Source organism: Trachypithecus francoisi, unplaced genomic scaffold (genome assembly GCF_009764315.1).
Source record: "Trachypithecus francoisi isolate TF-2019V2 unplaced genomic scaffold, Tfra_2.0 Lachesis_group9, whole genome shotgun sequence".
Lineage (NCBI taxonomy): Eukaryota > Metazoa > Chordata > Mammalia > Primates > Cercopithecidae > Trachypithecus > Trachypithecus francoisi.
The window spans coordinates 21,626,619-21,646,509 of record NW_022681474.1 but is presented as its reverse complement, the minus strand read 5'-3'; the positions used below and the strand labels follow the sequence as shown (position 1 = coordinate 21,646,509).

General features: G+C 37.6%; 1 protein-coding gene across 1 annotated transcript in view; it reads right to left on the bottom strand.

Moving 5' to 3' along the window:
* Nucleotides 1-19,891, bottom strand: part of MALRD1 (MAM and LDL receptor class A domain containing 1) — a 702,910-nt gene that overhangs the window by 435,515 nt on the left and 247,504 nt on the right.

The following is a 19,891-nucleotide window of genomic DNA, read 5'->3' as shown; positions in this document are numbered from 1 at the left end:
ATTTCAATTAAAACAAAGTTCACAGAACTTGTGTATTTCTAATGAGATCATTCATAATGCTTATATTTTTTAAATGTAATTTTATAGTTTACTTAAAACTCACCTTATTCTCAAAAATACATGCAATACAGTACAATATAACAAACTAAAAGATACACTCTCACACACACACACACACACACACACACATATATTTACATATAAATAAAGATAATACCAAGAGAAGAGAGTTGGGGCACTAAATGGAGTCAAGGATAAAAGTAGATCACAAAAGGCATTATAGAAATTTCACAGACTTACTAACAATATATGAAAAATTCGGTTCAAAGCTTTCTATGAGCCAATGTAAGGAAGAAAACATAATTAGTAATAATCATGAGAGCCTTATGAAAACAAAAAACCAAAGCGATTCTTCAGTAAAATTACATCACGTGCTCATAAAAGTCTGTAAACTAATTTCTCACAAATGTCTTCTCAAAGAGAACACGTATAACATGATAAACAATTACTTCAATCACATTTTTACAATGAATAATGAAGGGCTTCCAACAGACTATTTCATATAACAAATACTCATCAATTCAATAAATCAATACATGAATAGCCAATAAGATATTTAAGGCCGGGCGCGGTGGCTCAAGCCTGTAATCCCAGCACTTTGGGAGGCCGAGACGGGCGGATCATGAGGTCAGGAGATCGAGACCATCCTGGCTAACACGGTGAAACCCCGTCTCTACTAAAAAAATACAAAAAACTAGTCGGGCGAGGTGGCGGGCACCTGTAGTCCCAGCTACTCCGGAGCCTGAGGCAGGAGAATGGCGTAAACCTGGGAGGCGGAGCTTGCAGTGAGCTGAGATCCAGCCACTGCACTCCAGCCTGGGCGACAGAGCAAGACTCCATCTCAAAAAAAAAAAAAAAAAAGATATTTAAATGTGTCCTTCGTAAACCAGTACCAACTTATCTTGAAATGATAGCGCAGTTCTTTAGAGTAAGCATATGCCTTAAATCCATTTCCTTTTAAAACTTAAGTGCTGAGGAAAAGGTGGTAAAACCTCCAGAAAATATTTTGAGATTTAACAATTATTTAAGAATAATTTATCATTCCTGAAATTTTCCCCACAAAATGATGAAGACAGCAATGTTTTTCTAAATTGGAAATTTCATGCCAGAGCCAGCTTGCTCGTCTTATAAAACACATAGCTAGGAAAGTCAGACTATCAACTTGCCAAATAAGAAACAGAAACAAACAAACAAACAAACAAAAAACTGGAAATGTAAAAGGACTGTAACTCTAGGAGAAGAAATAGTTACATTTGAGGAAAAAGTGTAACAAAGTACAGTCATGTGAGCGCATACCCAAAAAGGTGATAAAGGTGAAAAAGTTAAAAAGAAACCATTTTTTGGAGCATGAAATATATTCCCTGGAACTGTGTTTGAAGTTATCTGCCTAGTATAGATGGCCATTTCCAAAGAGTTGGCTGCCCACTCTTGCAATGCTTTGTAAAATACAACCACATCTACCATCAAGATTCTTATTTCACTGAATGAAACAGGGCCTGGGTATCAGTATCTTTCAATTCTGCCTCCAAGTAATTCCAATGTGCTGCCAATTTCAAGAACCAGATCTTAATTAAGTGGCTCTAAAAGTAAGGTTCCCACACCAGTAGCATCAGCATCACCTTGGAATTTGTTTAAAATGTAAATTATTAGGGTCTACTCCAGACCTACTAAATCAGAAACTCTAGAGTGAACTCAAGATTCCTGTGTTTTAACAAATCTCCAGGCAATTCTGATGTGCTTGAGAATACAGTACAGGTGGAATGTGCTTTTCTAGGTACTAGGGCTACAATGGTGAACAAAATAGCCTCATTTCCACCTTCCTGGAGCTTGTGGTCTAAGAGACACACGGAAGATCCTCCCTTTGCAAAATTATTCTTTCTGTCTAGTTTATGCCAATAAAACCTGTTCAATTACTTCAACTAATTTTCTAACTTCCAACTTTTTTCTTTCTAAAACCTGTCTACACATAAATATCACAATAAATATTTAATAAACATCGATTATCTTCTGATTCATTTGTATTAAAAATTCGGCAATGGCTCCTGAAAGGGCCACACCCCACAAAGCTCCAGTTAATCTTCTTAGCATAGTGCTTAAGACTCTCTGCAATTTGATCTAATATATTTTTTCAATCTTATATCACAACATAATAAGTAACATTTCACATTGTATTACGAGACACATACTTTTGATCCTTATTTTGTCTGCATTTTCTTACTTATGGCTGACAACGGCCATATGAAATATGTACTTTTATGCCAATTTTTCAGATGAATAAACTAAAGCACAGAGTTTGTATCATCACCTAAGTCCATACAACTAGTAAACGCTGGATCTGGGATTTAGACCTTGTGTTATCTGATTCCAGAACTTAGGCACTATAATAGGCTAAATCACAGACTCCAAAACTATCAGTCCTAATCCTTGCAAACCATAAATTTTACCTTACATGGCTAAGCCTATTCCACTGTGATTAAATTAACAGACTTGAGATAGGCCATTACCCTGGATTATCTGGATAGACTCTAAAGGCAATCACAAGTGTGATAATGAGAGAAGCAGAGGGACATTTGATGCAAGGAGAAGAGGAGGCAACATGAACAAGGAGGGAGGAGAATGACAAGGCCAGTAATCCAGGAATGCCGGCAGCCACCAAAAGCTGAAAGAGGCACGGAACAGTCTCCCCTAGAGCCTGTGGAGGTCACAGCCCTGCTAATACTTTGATTTTGTCCCAGTGATAACTGATTTCAGACTTTCTGCCTCTAGAACCAGGAGAAAAAAAACATTTACCTTGTTTAACAGCATCAAGTCTGTGAAAATTTGTAATAGCAGCCACAGGAAACTAGTGCAGGCACTGAAACCCTGCTCTCCACTGCCACCTACAGGCAAAACCACTTGTTCCCAAATCAGAATCCACTTGAGTAGAATTTGACGTTGGTGGCCACAGGATTATGTTCAATGGCATTACTCCCATGTCTATCCAGCAGCCTGGAGACGGTATCAAACAACATAAACTTAAAAGAAATGGGATGCCCAGAGGCTGGGAATATTTTTCCAAAATAAGGCACCAAGTCAGAGTAGGAGAAGTATCAAAGAAGACTTAGGCTGAAAGTAATCCTAAATACTTACGTCAGGTTCCTTCAGTTACCACATACTGAAAGGAGTTCATTCTTGAACTTGTGGCAAGAAGAATCCTGCAAGATGAACATCACTGTTTGACCTAGAAGGGAGTGGTGCCCATGTAGCAGCAGCCTAGTGAGACAGGTTAGATTACTGCAGTTGTGGGATTCCCAGCTGGGTCAGCAACCACAAGCACATGTGTGGTTTAAGGGGACAAGCAACATAAAAGCATCATGTGGATGTCTGGCTCCACATGGTAGGACTTTACCTTGGACTGATGCTACTCAATATGCTCAGCAAGACATGCTAGTCATAGAAAAACTCCAGGATCAAGATGGAGATTCCATCACCTGGAACTAGAGGTCTCTCAGTGGCAAAGGATACTTAGTGAAACAAGACTGCACCTATTAAAAATGCCAAAGCATGATGGGGTTGTTTACTGCAGCACTATTCACAATAGCAAAGACTTGGAACCAACCCAAATGTGCATCAGTGATAGACTGGATAAAGAAAATGTGGCATGTATACACCATGGAATACCATGCAGTCATAAAAAAGAATGAGTTCATATCCTTTGCAGGGTCATGGATGAAGCTGGAAATCATTATTCTCAGCAAACTAACACAATAACAGAAAACCAAACACCATATGTTCTCATTCATAAGTGGGAGTTAAACAACGAGACCGCATGGACACGGGGGGAAACATCACACACCGGGACCTGTCGAGGGAGTGAGGGGGTAGGGGAGGGGTAGCATTAGGAGAAATTCTTAATGTAGATGACGGGTTGATGGGTGCAGCAAGCCACCATGGCACGTGTATACACATGTAACAAATCTGCACGTTCTGCACATGTACCCCAGAACTTAAAGTATAATAATAAAAAAAGTCAAAGCAACTAGTTAATCATTAAGACAAAAGAGATTCTTTTCACATAAGTCAGCAAAATAAATTGCCAGAAGAATTCAAGATATAATTGTAAAAACACCAAAACTACTGAAGTAAAAGTAGAAAATACAGATGAATTGTATATAAACTTCAGTGTAAAATGTCTTTCTAGGCACAATAAAATATAAACCATAAAGAAGAAGATTGGAAGACATATAAAAACTAAGAATTTTAAAACATGAAAATATGATAAACAGTAAAACAAAGGCCAACAAAAAATAGAAAAAATCTTTACAACATACATAACAGATGAACACATCCATGCTTTAAAAAGTCTTACGAGGGGGCAGAGCAAGATGGCCGAATAGGAACAGCTCCAGTCTCCAACTCCCAGTGCAAGCGACACAGAAGACCGGTGATTTCTGCATTTTCAACTGAGGTACTGGGGTCATTTCACTGGGGAGTGCCGGACAATCGGTGCTGGTCAGCTGCTGCAGCCGGACCAGCGAGAGCTGAAGCAGGGCGAGGCATCGCCTCACCTGGGAAGCGCAAGGGGGAAGGGAATCCCTTTTCCTAGCCAGGGGAACTGAGACACACAACACCTGGAAAATCGGGTAACTCCCACCCCAATACTGCGCTTTAAGCAAACTGGCACACCAGGAGAATATATCCCACACCTGGCCGGGAGGGTCCCATGCCCACGGAGCCTCCCTCATTGCTAACACAGCAGCCTGCGGCGATCTATACGCAAGGCAGCAGTGAGGCTGGGGGAGGGGCGCCCGCCATTGCCGAGGTTTAAGTAGGTAAACAAAGCCACTGGGAAGCTTGAACTGGGTGGAGCTCACAGCAGCTCAAGGAAACCTGCCTGTCTCTGTAGACTCCACCTCTGGGGACAGGGCACAGCTAAAAATCAACAGGGGAAGCAGCAGAGGCCTGTGCAGATGCGAACGACTCTGTCTGACAGCTTTGAAGAGAGCAGTGGATCTCCCAACACGGAGGTTGAGATCTGAGAACGGACAGTCTGCCTGCTCAAGTGGGTCCCTGACCCCTGAGTAGCCTAACTGGGAGACATCCCACACTAGGGGCAGTCTGACACCCCACACCTCACAGGGTGGAGTACACCCCTGAGAGGAAGCTCCCAAAGTAAGAATCAGACAGGTACACTCGCTGTTCAGCAATATTCTATCTTCTGCAACCTCTGCTGCTGATACCCAGGCAAACAGGGTCTGGAGTGGACCTCAAGCAATCTCCAACAGACCTATAGCTGAGGGTCCTGACTGTCAGAAGGAAAACTATCAAACAGGAAGGACACCTATACCAAAACCCCATCAGTACGTCACCATCATCAAAGACCAGAGGCAGATAAAACCACAAAGATGGGGAAAAAGCAGGGTAGAAAAGCTGGAAATTCAAAAAATAAGAGCGCATCTCCCCCTGCAAAGGAGCGCAGCCCATCGCCAGCAATGGATCAAAGCTGGTCAGAGAATGACTTTGATGAGATGAGAGAAGAAGGCTTCAGTCCATCAAACTTCTCAGAGCTAAAGGAGGAATTACGTACCCAGCACAAAGAAACTAAAAATCTTGAAAAAAGAGTGGAAGAATTGATAACCAGAATAATTAATGCAGAGAAGGTCATAAACGAAATGACAGAGATGAAAACCATGACACGAGAAATACGTGACAAATGCACAAGCTTCAGTAACCGACTCGATCAACTGGAAGAAAGAGTATCAGCGATTGAGGATCAAATGAATGAAATGAAGCGAGAAGAGAAACCTAAAGAAAAAAGAAGAAAAAGAAATGAACAAAGCCTGCAAGAAGTATGGGATTATGGAAAAAGACCAAATCTACGTCTGATTGGGGTGCCTGAAAGTGAGGGGGAAAATGGAACCAACTTGGAAAACACTCTTCAGGATATCATCCAGGAGAACTTCCCCAACCTAGTAGGGCAGGCCAACATTCAAATTCAGGAAATACAGAGAACGCCACAAAGATACTCCTCCAGAAAAGCAACTCCAAGACACATAATTGCCAGATTCACCAAAGTTGAAATGAAGGAAAAAGTCTTAAGGGCAGCCAGAAAGAAAGGTCGGGTTACCAACAAAGGGAAGCCCATCAGACTAACAGCAGATCTCTCGGCAGAAACTCTACAAGCCAGAAGAGAGTGCGGGCCAATATTCAGCATTCTTAAAGGAAAGAATTTTAAACCCAGAATTTCATATCTAGCCAAACTACGTTTCATAAGTGAAGGAGAAATAAAATCCTTTACAGATAAGCAAATGCTTAGAGATTTTGTCACCACCAGGCCTGCCTTACAAGAGACCCTGAAGGAAGCCCTAAACATGGAAAGGAACAATCGGTACCAGCAATTGCAAAAACATGCCAAAATGTAAAGACCATCGAGGCTAGGAAGAAACTGCATCAACTAACGAGCAAAATAACCAGTTAATATCATAACGGAAGGATCAACTTCACACATAACAATATTAACCTTAAATGTTAATGGACTAAATGCTCCAATTAAAAGACACAGACTGGCAAACTGGATCAAGAGTCAAGACCCATCAGTCTGCTGTATTCAGGAGACCCATCTCACATGCAGAGACATACATAGGCTCAAAATAAAGGGATGGAGGAAGATCTACCAAGCAAATGGAGAACAAAAAAAAGCAGGGGTTGCAATCCTAGTCTCTGATAAAACAGACTTTAAACCATCAAAGATCAAAAGAGACAAAGAAGGCCATTACATAATGGTAAAGGGATCAATTCAACAGGAAGAGCTAACTCTCCTAAATATATATGCACCCAATACAGGAGCACCCACATTCATAAAGCAAGTCCTTAGAGACTTACAAGAGACTTAGACTCCCATACAATAATAATGGGAGACTTCAACACTCCACTGTCAACATTAGACAGATCAACGAGACAGAAAGTTAACAAGGATATCCAGGAATTGAACTCATCTCTGCACAAAGCGGACCTAATAGACATCTATAGAACTCTCCACCCCAAATCAACAGAATATACATTCTTCTCAGCACCACATCGCACTTATTCCAAAATTGACCACATATTGGAAGTAAAGCACTCCTCAGCAAATGTACAAGAACAGAAATTATAACAAACTGTCTCTCAGACCACAGTGCAATCAAACTAGAACTCAGGACTAAGAAACTCAATCAAAACCACTCAACTACATGGAAACTGAACAACCTGCTCCTGAATGACTACTGGGAACATAACGAAATGAAGGCAGAAATAAAGATGTTCTTTGAAATCAATGAGAACAAAGATACAACATACCAGAATCTCTGGGACACATTTAAAGCAGTGTGTAGAGGGAAATTTATAGCACTAAATGCCCACAAGAGAAAGCAGGAAAGATCTAAAATTGACACCCTAAGATCACAATTAAAAGAACTAGAGAGGCAAGAGCAAACACATTCAAAAGCTAGCAGAAGGCAAGAAATGACTAAGATCAGAGCAGAACTGAAGGAGATAGAGACACAAAAAACCCTCCAAAAAATCAATGAATCCAGGAGTTGGTTTTTTGAAAAGATCAACAAAATTGAAAGACCGCTAGCAAGACTAATAAAGAAGAAAAGAGAGAGGAATCAAATAGTCGCAATAAAAAATGATAAAGGGGATATCACCACCGACCCCACAGAAATACAAACAACCATCAGAGAATACTATAAACACCTCTACGCAAATCAACTAGAAAATCTAGAAGAAATGGATAATTTCCTGGACACTTACACTCTCCCAAGACTAAACCAGGAAGAAGTTGAATCCCTGAATAGACCAATAGCAGGCTCTGAAATTGAGAAAATAATCAATAGCCTACCCACCAAAAAAAGTCCAGGACCAGATGGATTCACAGCTGAATTCTACCAGACGTACAAGGAGGAGCTGGTACCATTCCTTCTGAAACGATTCCAATCAATAGAAAAAGAGGGAATCCTCCCTAACTCATTTTATGAGGCCAACATCATCCTCATAACAAAGCCTGGCAGAGACACAACAAAAAAAGAGAATTTTAGACCAATATCCCTGATGAACATCGATGCAAAAATCCTCAATAAAATACTGGCAAACCGGATTCAGCAGCACATCAAAAAGCTTATCCACCATGATCAAGTGGGCTTCATCCCTGGGATGCAAGGCTGGTTCAACATTTGTAAATCAATAAACGTAATCCAGCATATAAACAGAACTAAAGACAAGAACCACATGATTATCTCAATAGATGCAGAAAAGGCTTTTGACAAAATTCAACAGCCCTTCATGCTAAAAACACTCAATAAATTTGGTATTGATGGAACGTACCTCAAAATAATAAGAGCTATTTATGACAAACCCACAGCTAATATCATACTGAATGGGCAAAAACTGGAAAAATTCCCTTTGAAAACTGGCACAAGACAGGGATGCCCTCTCTCACCACTCCTATTCAACATAGTGTTGGAAGTTCTGGCTAGGGCAATCAGGCAACAGAAGAAATCAAGGGTATCCAGTTAGGAAAAGAAGAAGTCAAATTGTCCCTGTTTGCAGATGACATGATTGTATATTTAGAAAACCCCATTGTCTCAGCCCAAAATCTCCTTAAGCTGATAAGCAACTTCAGCAAAGTCTCAGGATACAAAATTAATGTGCAAAATCACAAGCATTCTTATACACCAGTAACAGACAAGCAGAGAGCCAAATCAGGAATGAACTTCCATTCACAATTGCTTCAAAGAGAATAAAATACCTAGGAATCCAACTTACAAGGGATGTAAAGGACCTCTTCAAGGAGAACTACAAACCACTGCTCAGTGAAATCAAAGAGGACACAAACAAATGGAAGAACATACCATGCTCATGGATAGGAAGAATCAATATCGTGAAAATGGCCATAGTGCCCAAGGTTATTTATAGATTCAATGCCATCCCCATTAAGCTACCAATGACTTTCTTCACAGAATTGGAAAAAACGGCTTTAAAGTTCATATGGAACCAAAAAAGAGCCCGCATTGCCAAGACAATCCTAAGTCAAAAGGACAAAGCTGGAGGCATCACGCTACCTGACTTCAAACTATACTACAAGGCTACAGCAACCAAAACAACATGGTAGTGGTACCAAAACAGAGATATAGACCAGGAACAGAACACAGGAACAGTCCTCAGAAATAATAACACACATCTACAGCCATCTGATCTTTGACAAACCTGAGAGAAACAAGAAATGGGGAAAGGATTCCCTATTCAATAAATGGTGCTGGGAAAATTGGCTAGCCATAAGTAGAAAGCTGAAACTGGATCCTTTCCTTACTCCTTATATGAAGATTAATTCAAGATGAATTAGAGACTTAAATGTTAGACCTAATACCATAAAACCCTAGAAGAAAACCTAGGTAGTACCATTCAGGACATAGGCATGGGCAAGGACTTCATGTCTAAAACACCAAAAGCAACGGCAACAAAAGCCAAAATTGACAAATGGGATCTAATTAAACTAAAGAGATTCTGCACAGCAAAAGAAACTACCATCAGAGTGAACAGGCAACCTACAGAATGGGAGAAAATTTTTGCAATCTACTCATCTGACAAAGGGCTAATATCCAGAATCTACAAAGAACTCAAACAAATATACAAGAAAAAAACAAACAACCCCATCAAAAAGTGGGCAAAGGATATGAATAGACATTTCTCAAAAGAAGACATTCATACAGCCAACAGACACATGAAAAAATGCTCATCATCACTGGCCATCAGAGAAATGCAAATCAAAACCACAATGAGATACCATCTCACACCAGTTAGATTGGCAATCAGCCTGTAATCCCAGCACTTTGGGAGGCCGAGACGGGCGGATCACGAGGTCAGGAGATCGAGACCATCCTGGCTAACCCGGTGAAACCCCGTCTCTACTAAAAAATACAAAAAACTAGCCGGGCGAGGTGGTGGGCGCCTGTAGTCCCAGCTACTCGGGAGGCTGAGGCAGGAGAACAGCATAAACCCGGGAGGCGGAGCTTGCAGTGAGCTGAGATCCGGCCACTGCACTCCAGCCTGGGCGACAGAGCGAGACTCCGTCTCAAAAAAAAAAGAAGTCAGGAAACAACAGGTGTTGGAGAGGATGTGGAGAAATAGAAACACTTTTACACTGTTGGTGGGATTGTAAACTAGTTCAACCATTATGGAAAACAGTATGGCGATTCCTCAAGGATCTAGAACTAGATGTACCATATGACCCAGCCATCCCACTACTGGGTATATACCCAAAGGATTATAAATTAATCTACTACAAAGACACATGCACACGTATGTTTATTGCGGCACTATTCACAATAGCAAAGACTTGGAATCAACCCAAATGTCCATCTGTGACAGACTGGATTAAGAAAATGTGGCACATATGCACCATGGAATACTATGCAGCCATAAAAAAGGATGAGTTTGCGTCCTTTGTAGGGACATGGATGCAGCTGGAAACCATCATTCTCAGCAAACTATCACAAGAAGAGAAAACCAAACACCGCATGTTCTCACTCATAGGTGGGAACTGAACAATGAGATCACTCGGACTCGGGAAGGGGAACATCACACACTGGGGCCTATCATGGGCAGGGGGGGAGGGATTGCATTGGGAGTTATACATGATATAAATGATGAATTGATGGGTGCAGCACACCAACATGGCACAAGTATACATATGTAACAAACCTGCACGTTATGCACATGTACCCTAGAACTTTAAGTATAATAAAAATAAATAAATAAAAAATAAAAATAAAAAAAATAAAAAGTCTTACGAATCAATGATGAAAAAACAAACACTGCACACTTCAAACCAAGCCCAGGGCACAAACAGGAAAAACACACACACACATGCAAAATATACTTGGGCAAGGCATAAAAAATGGTGAGCTTCATTAGTACCAAAGGCATAAAAAAAAAAAATATATATATATATATATATGATTGGATACTATTTTAACTTGTCAAATTAGAAAATATGAAAATATACTTATATATTCAGCATTAGCAAGCATACAGAAAAACAGGCATCTCATAAACTGCTTGCAAAAGTGGTACATTTTTGAGGAGTAATTTAGACTTACCAAATGTCTAAATTACGAATAATAATTAATAGAAAATTGTACTGTGTATGGTTTCATTTTCCTTTCAGTACATGATGTGAGATGTGTCAAAGCTATACATTGTTCAATGAAGATTGATTAAAATTGTTTATCACCAAAAGCAACTAATAACAGCGATGACTTGGATTAGCGAATTTTGGTACCTTCACTTAATGGGATACTCTTGGCCCATAAAATATTAATAAACAGTTGATTACAGATTGCAAACAAAATTAAAAGCATAGTCAAAAACAGCAGTGTGGTCAATATAAATGCATATTTATTAAAAATATATATGCATATATGCATAATGTTCTTATCATGGTAGTAGGGTTATGGTTAATGTCATTGTCTTTCGTACCTATATCTAAACACTTCTCTAAAATAAAAATGTATTTTTCTTTTCGTGGTAAAAAGAAAAATTTTGTAGCAATAAAAAAGCTAAGAAACTCTTAACAGTATATGGTCTTTACCCATAGTATTATTTTAGTTAACTAGTATTATCCAACAAAATCCAAAGATAGAGAATGCCTTGGGTATCTTTAAAGACAGACATACAACCAAGAACATCAACCTGACAGGTCGTTATCTAAGTGGATCACCCTTTCAGCAAGCAACACTTTCTACTGGGTTTTACACATCTACTTATATATATCTGGTTCCATGCCTAAAGTTTTCTGTTCTCACAGAGTAGGGGCTCAGGAAATACATGCCTAATGTTAAGGATAAATGGTGTGCCTACTCGATACAATCTATGAATCTTTTAGGCAATAAAGATGTTTGATTTGAGTAATTGATGTATCTGCATAAATCATGTCAAAAGATCATACTAATGTCCTAAAAATGATTCATATTTCATATGGCATATTCAGTTGTTCAAGTTCTTGTCTCACTATAGGGAATCGAGTCTAATTTGCCTTTACTTAGTATAGGAAACATGTTTTTCCTACAATTTTTTAGGCAATTATAACAATTCTTCACAGGAGTTGGAATGCAAGTATAATTATTTTAATGTGGCTAAAGGAAAAGCATATTTAAAGATTATACAATGAAAATGAATTTTTAATTTTTGAATGCAATTGTAACTGTGATATAAAAGTTCTTATTAGTCAAAAATTTTGTGATCATTGGTAACATAATTTTATAGACCTTTTTACGACTATCTTCCTAAAACTTTACCTTGTATAGTAAGTATGCTACCTAACCACTCTCTCTCTCATTTTAGATATGGTTTGTGCATTTTCAGCACAAATTTTTCTTAAAGCCCATGTATTTCAAGTGACTGCATTTAATTTTTTAAAATGTAAACATTTAGGTTCAGGGGTACATGCGTGGGTTTGTCATATAGGTAAAACTCATTTCACAGGGATTTGTTATACAGATTATTTCATCACCCAGGTAATAACCCTGGTACCCAAGTTGTTTTTTCTGGTTCTCTTCCTCCTCCTACTCTCCACACTCAAATAGGTCACAGTGTCTGTTGTTCCCCTCTTTGTGTCTAAGAGTTCTTTTCATTTAGCTCCCACTTATAAGTGAGAGCATGTGGTATTTGATTTTGTTTCTGCATTATAGTTTGCTAAATATGATGGCCTTCAGCTCCATCCATGTTCCCACAAAAGATATGATCTCTTTCTTTTCTAGTTAATTTTTAAAAATCATCCAGCTAAAATACCTTTGAATAAAATCAAAATTAAAGTGATTTAATTTACTTACACACCAGAAATTACTGATATATATGAAAATGCAAATAGGTCTTAACTCAAGGACAATCTAAAATAAGGGCATTGCTTTTTGTGTTTAGAGGGATAATTACGCTTTATATTCAGTCCTACAGCAATACTACCAGAATACTTCTTGACAACAAGTATCAAAACAGTTAAAAGAAAATAACTACATACTTGCACTTGGTGTCTTGGCAAAAAAAAAAAAAAAAAAAAAAAAATGACTACAGTTAAATTTCAGCTGTTTGTACCACTTGCTTTTTATTGCAGTAAAACTGTTTCTAAGGACTGGTATTTAACCATTATTTCAGATTTTAAAATCTTGATCTGTTAGAAATTATGATGGGAGAATGTTATGGCTTCTAAACTGGCCTATGAAATATTGGCTTATCTTCTTATGAGAGAAGACAATAATTCTGGTATTTACTGTCTAAGGGACTAAAGCTTTGAAAATTATAATCGTCACAGAAAAAAATTGTAATATTTTTCTCTTTACTGGTGCTTTTATCCACATCCATATCCAGCACTAGATATAGAAGGACACACAGAGGTAATGTCACATGGACATAGTTTGCATTATTTATGTGGCTTTTAGTTTATCATGATGTCAAATCTGCACAAATGTATAATACAGATAGGAATGTAGGTCCATGAGCAGCAGTGGGGACCATAACTCATTTCCAACTGAAAGATAATGATCAGTTTATTTTTATTAAAATGTAGGTACTTCTACTTTTCAAGATAGTGCATATTCAAACAAATAGTTTCTCAACCACCTGTAAGCCAAGTCCTAATATTTTAAGCAAATCCACAACATTTTAAAATATTCATCACCTCCAGATAATCATGAGATTGGTTAATCATGAGATTGGTACGTGTGTTTTTGTTTTGATCCAACAGAAAGACAAAGGTAATTTTGATTAGACAGAGAAGAAATCACTTATGCAAAACTGATTGAGAAAAGAAATCATGTATTGCACAATAAATGAAACAAGCCAAAGGGTGCCTTGAAAGGATGTTTTTTAGACTGACTCAGGGTAGAGTTTTCCCTCAAAACTATTTTACAATTATAATAGTTCCTTTAGGACACATAAATTTGATTTTTTTTTTTTTTTTTTTTTTTTTTTTTTGAGACAGAGTCTCGCTCTGTCACCCAGGCTGGAGTGCAGTGGCACCATCTTGGCTTATGCAAACCCTGCTTTTCGGGTTGTAGCTATTCTCCTGACTCAGCCTCCTGAGTAACTGGAATTACAGGCATGCACCACCACGTCTGACTATAATTTTTTGCATTTTTAATAGAGATGGGGTTTCACTAAGTTGACCAGACTGGTCTTGAACTCCTGACGTCAAGTCATCCACCCACCTCAGTCTCCCAAAGTGCTGGGATTACAGGTATGAATCACTGCAACTGGCCCACAAATTTTATTTTATGTTCTTTAATGGAAGGACCTTACAGCAATTTTTCTTTCTTCTGAAACTTTTTAAAATTAGTTATTAGATTTAGAGAAAAATGAATCTTCTCTGATCAAAATTGGAATTAGGTGAGAAAGCCATCCTCTCTTTTAGCAATACCTTCCCCACTTCTTGCCTTGAAAGCCCCTAACAATGAGATTCTAGAATCATCCAGGAATTATACCAGAAATACAAATTCCCAACTGTATTTCATGATTTATTTTTCTTTTTAGAGATAAAAGTGTCATTCTGTCACCCAGGCTGGAGTGCAATGGCAATGATCGTAGGGTACTACAACCTCAATTTCCTGGGCTCAAGTGATCCAACCACTTTTTCCCATTCAATGGGATTACAGGTGCCAGTGACTGCACCTGGCCTCATTCCCAGAGATTTTAATCTAAGATTTTACAATCTGCATTTAAAAATGTGTAAGCAAATTTATATGTAAATTTTCATTGGTCCTTAATCTCCATTTTGAGAATTTTCGCCAAGGGTTCTATTAGCATAGTTAGAAACCAATGACCTAGAATACACGTAGAAATTCTACTAGACATCATATCACATGAATGAAGTGTCAGGAACTTTATTTTGCTTGAGGGGATAATTTTATATTCCAAAAAAGTCTTAATATTAAACATTATTTAACCAATAGATTGGCATTTAGTAAAATAAAATGTATTTGAGGACCAAGAACTTAAAATTTTGCTCTCTAGCTTCCAGCAATAAAAATGAATAAATTGGATCAAATAAAGGCTTTTCTTATGAGATAAAAATGATCATAAAATTTACGGCGCTTGGTTATGAGCCAGTTTACATACTACAGAAACACTGCCTGGGCTAAGAGACTTGACCAAATAAACTAATTGTGTAGGTCAGAGTACAGGATTCTGAGATCATATAAAAATCACAAACTGAGAGGAACCATTACATGAGACCTGCAAACATACAGCAATTTAAGCATATTTAAATGTGAACTATAAGGCTCAGATTCTAGATGGTCCAAGTATCTTGATTCAATGATAAGCAAATAATAATTTTTTTAAAAATTTCTCAGCTGAGGAGAACTCATGATTTTGCCAACTGCCTTAGTAGTTGTTGGAGCATGAATGGGTACAAACTCATTTTATTTAATACTAGATTATAGTTCTTTTCTCAAAATACTACGAAAAATACTTTTCTACTATTCTCCTTCCCTACATAATTTAAAGGAAATGGAAATCTTATTCAACCCCAATCTCAAAAAAAAAAAAACACATAAATTGCAACTGATGATATTGACATTGAATGATTTTTACTTTATCTTTCCATTGCATTATAGTTGAGAGCAGTATTTCCATATACGTTGATTATAACCCTAGAAAAATCACACCAGGTAACCTCAGTTGAGCCCTGCTGATCGGGACAAAGGGAGAATCCACCCCCGGAACTCTGTGCTAAAAATGCCTCCGTCTACAAGAAGAGATGCCTTTTTCTAACTCATGTAAAAATTAATAAATTCGCTGCATGGAATTTGTTACTCTCCCACAAACATAAAAAAGAAAGATTTTACTTCAGTCTTAACTTCATATCACAGAGTTCACTTCAGATGTGCCAAGGATAGTCCATTAAATTGTGGATGCAAAAAAAAAAAAAAAGTAGAATATCAGGTAGTTGTGTCATTTCATGACAAAAATGTGCATTTTAAGACCTTGCCTAGGCCGGGCCCGGTTGCTCAAGCCTGTAATCCCAGCACTTTGGGAGGCCGAGACGGGCGGATCACGAGGTCAGGAGATCAAGACCATCCTGGCTGACACAGTGAAACCCCTCTCTACTAAAAAAATACAAAAATCTAGCCGGGTGTGGTGGCAGGCACCTGTAGTCCCAGCTACTCGGGAGGCTGAGGCAGGAGAATGGCATAAATCCGGGAGGCGGAGCTTGCAGTGAGCTGAGATCCGGCCACTGCACTCCAGCCTGGGCCACAGAGCGAGACTCCGTCTCAAAAAAAAAAAAAAAAAAAAAAAAGAAAAAAAAGAAAAAAAAAAAAGACCTTGCCTAAGACTCAACTACACAATGAAAACTTCCTACATATTCCTACCCTACTGTGGCTTTTCTAGACTTTTTTATTGTTTCATTAAGTGTATAAAGTGAGAGAATATTTTGAAATATATTATTGTGGGTTTTTTTTTCTCTTATACTTACTTATAAATAATCCTTACTTTACTGAGCCAGCAGCAATCTTTTTCTCCAAGAGAGCTGGGATCAGAGAAAGAGACAAGAAAGAATTGACAGAAAGCCTTTCAATTTTTAAAACTAATCTTGAGAACTATTTCCAAAACAACATCCTTAAAAACCTGGCTTTAAATTTCTATAGCAAGATGCCTGAGATAAGCCATTTTAAAATTAGAAAAGTTTTCCTTCAAACACAACAAAATTTGGAAAACTGAGCTTAGAATCTTACTATAAGCTATAGAGTAGTCTATCTGATGCATAAGAACTATTTTTTAAGAAAAGAAAAAATATCAAGCCTTCCTTGGCTGAGCAGTGAGCCTAGAGAGAAAAGAAGAAAAGGAGAGGGGATATAAGGTTAGGTGCCGTTCCCTTCTCCACAATTGATTGTCATGTAGAGCACCTATGTTAAATATTATAGGACTATTAAGCATTCCTATTTAAAATTTAATTTTGTGTTCTGTAGCCTATAATTATAAAACACAAATATATTGATGCTAAGTAGAAACTAATTCATTCAACAAATAATTATTGAGACCTATTATGCACCAGACACCTGAAAATAATGCAACAAATTGCGAAATCAGAGTTCCTGGGATTCTTCAGGAAATTTTCAGTCTATTGAAAGTGGTAGTGTGAGAGGAAATACAAATTACTGCCTTATAATACTTTGACACATTGCTACTTCTACCTTTACCACTTACACATGAAATTCTAGTCCATCTTTTCTTAATGTACTTACAGATTATTCATATCATTTATTGATATAAGCCACAAAAACTTTCTGTAAGTGCCCTTTGCTTGTTTTTTGAGTCAGAAGCAGCCCAAGGAAAAAAAATTAAAGAAAAACATTTTTTAATAAAAAAATTAAAATTAAAAAATATTAAGTAAAAAAAACCCAGAGCCATCTTAATAGAACAAAAGCAATGACAAGAGAGAGCTTCAAAAGCAGGGAGAGGGGAAATCAGCCTAAAGAAAATAATTAGATGCTGAAGATGTTGTGAATCTCTTGGGTATAAGGCCCACCTGCAGAAGGAGGTCCAGACAGAGCAGCAGAGATACCATTGGTTTTCTTTGAAGCAGCAGCTACAGAGTTTGGGGGTTGTGAAGTTTTAACTGTGGAGAGGGATATAAAGGGCATAAAGATTTTGAAAAGATTATTTATATAAGAGCATCTGCAATAACATTTCCCTGGAATTATCAGAATGAGACCAAGAAGGAGGGGATCTTGCAGGACTTGGACACACAATAGAATTGTGGACTACAAAACAGGGGAAATACACTAGTTACTGAACCTCAGAAAAAGAGAAGATACCAAAATAAATGATAACAAGGAACAAAATGAGGTCACAAAATCCCTACTTAAAATAATTATTACCATGTAAATGTGAGGAGCAAATGAACAAGGAAAAATGTAAAGAAAAGGTAAAGAAAATGACACATGAAAAAGAAGCCAGAGAAGGATGAATACTTGTGCTGGGAAGGGTAGCGGGGGCTGGTAGAGGAAGGTGGGTATGATGAATGGGTACAAAAAACAGAAAGAATGAACAGGACCTATCTGATAGCACAACAGGGTTATTATCATCAATCATAATGGTACACTTTAAAATAAAGAGAGTAACTGGATTGTTTGTAACTCAAAGGATAAATGCTTGAGGGTACGGGTACCCCATTCATGATGTGATTATTATACATTGCATGCCTGTGTCAAAACACCTTATGTAGTCCATAAATATATACACCTATCATGTACCCACAAAAATTAAAACTAGATGTTTCAGTGAGCTGAGATTGAGCCACTGCACTCCAGCCTGTGTGGCAGAGTGAGACTCCTCCAAAAAAAAATTAATAATTAAAACTAAAAAGCAGAAGACGAGTATGTGAAAAATGGATACTTGAAAAAATCCATTAAATTACTTTGTATGTCATGTTGCTTATTTTTTTTAATTCATAAATTCATCTGAGTCAGTAGCAATACATTCTTTCTCCCTGCTTGTTATACAGCAAGGAACATCCTTCTTCCAAGGTAAAATTAATACTTCCACCTACGTGTTAGATTCTGCTCCCTATAAACAAGTCTTAATAAAAAACAGGCTGAACAACTATATAACTGCATATAGTCACATGTCAATTAATGACAGGAATAAGTTCTGAGAAATGCATTGCTAGGCGATTTGTCTTCACCTCAACATCATACAGTATAGTTACACAAAACCACATGATATAGTTTTTAAATTTATATATGTATTTTTTATATGAAAAATCAAATATCCCAGCACAATTACTAAGTATCAATCATTTTCTCTACTTGGTTCGGGAGAATGGAAATTGATATTGCAACTGATATTGAGGAAAAGCACATTAAGTTCATAAAACATCTATGGAAAATAAAAGGTAAGGAAACTATTAATTTTCACATAAAATACAAACAAAAGAAATAATCATCATGCAATATTTAGCTCAGAAATTTCAAAAGAATCACAATATTGCTAAGCTAAAAACTTAAACAGAATTGTGTATAAATATACACAGTCGGAATGATGGGAGGGAGAGAAATAGGATTTGGGGAAAGGAATAGAGGTTCCATTCCTCATAATAGGATGTCAATAGAGGAAGTCAAAATTTTTGAATCAAGAAATGACTATATATTCTTTTATAAATACGGACTAGCACCTATAACCAGTCCCTAATAAAAGTGAGAAAGTATAGAGGAATGATCTTGAACATAATAGGATATCTCCAGGGAATTGGATTGACATTACTGAAGGAATGTCAGCTGTTTGTCATTATAAGACTGTCAATTATCTTTGACACTTTTAGACTAGATGCATAGAGTCACTGTGATAAAAATTTGTTACATGTGATACATAAAGATGAAAGTGGTAAACAGAAAAAGTTGGTATGTAAAATACAAACGTGCTTACAACACTAGAAAATATTCGCACATTTCACAAAAGCAAAAAAAGTTCAAAATGGACAAAAGCCTTAATAGTCAATACAATAAAGAAAAAATATACACTTGTTGTGTAGTTTGCTCTTCTTTTCCCACCCCAGCCACGTTGGTCTTCCTGCATGGGCCTTTCCCTCTGGGTTCCATTCAGAAAGAAATGCTCCATCACTAACAAACCCTTTCCTTGTTTCCATTCTGCTGTGTAGCAGTTAACAGCATCTGCAACGCTTTCTATTTATTGACTTACTGCCTGTCTCCCTAATGAGAGCCAAAGACCATCCGTTTCAGTCACTCCTTTATTTCTAGTGCCTACAGCAGCGTTCTCACACACTAGGAGTTCTATTTCTTCTTTGAAGCAACTTTATAATATT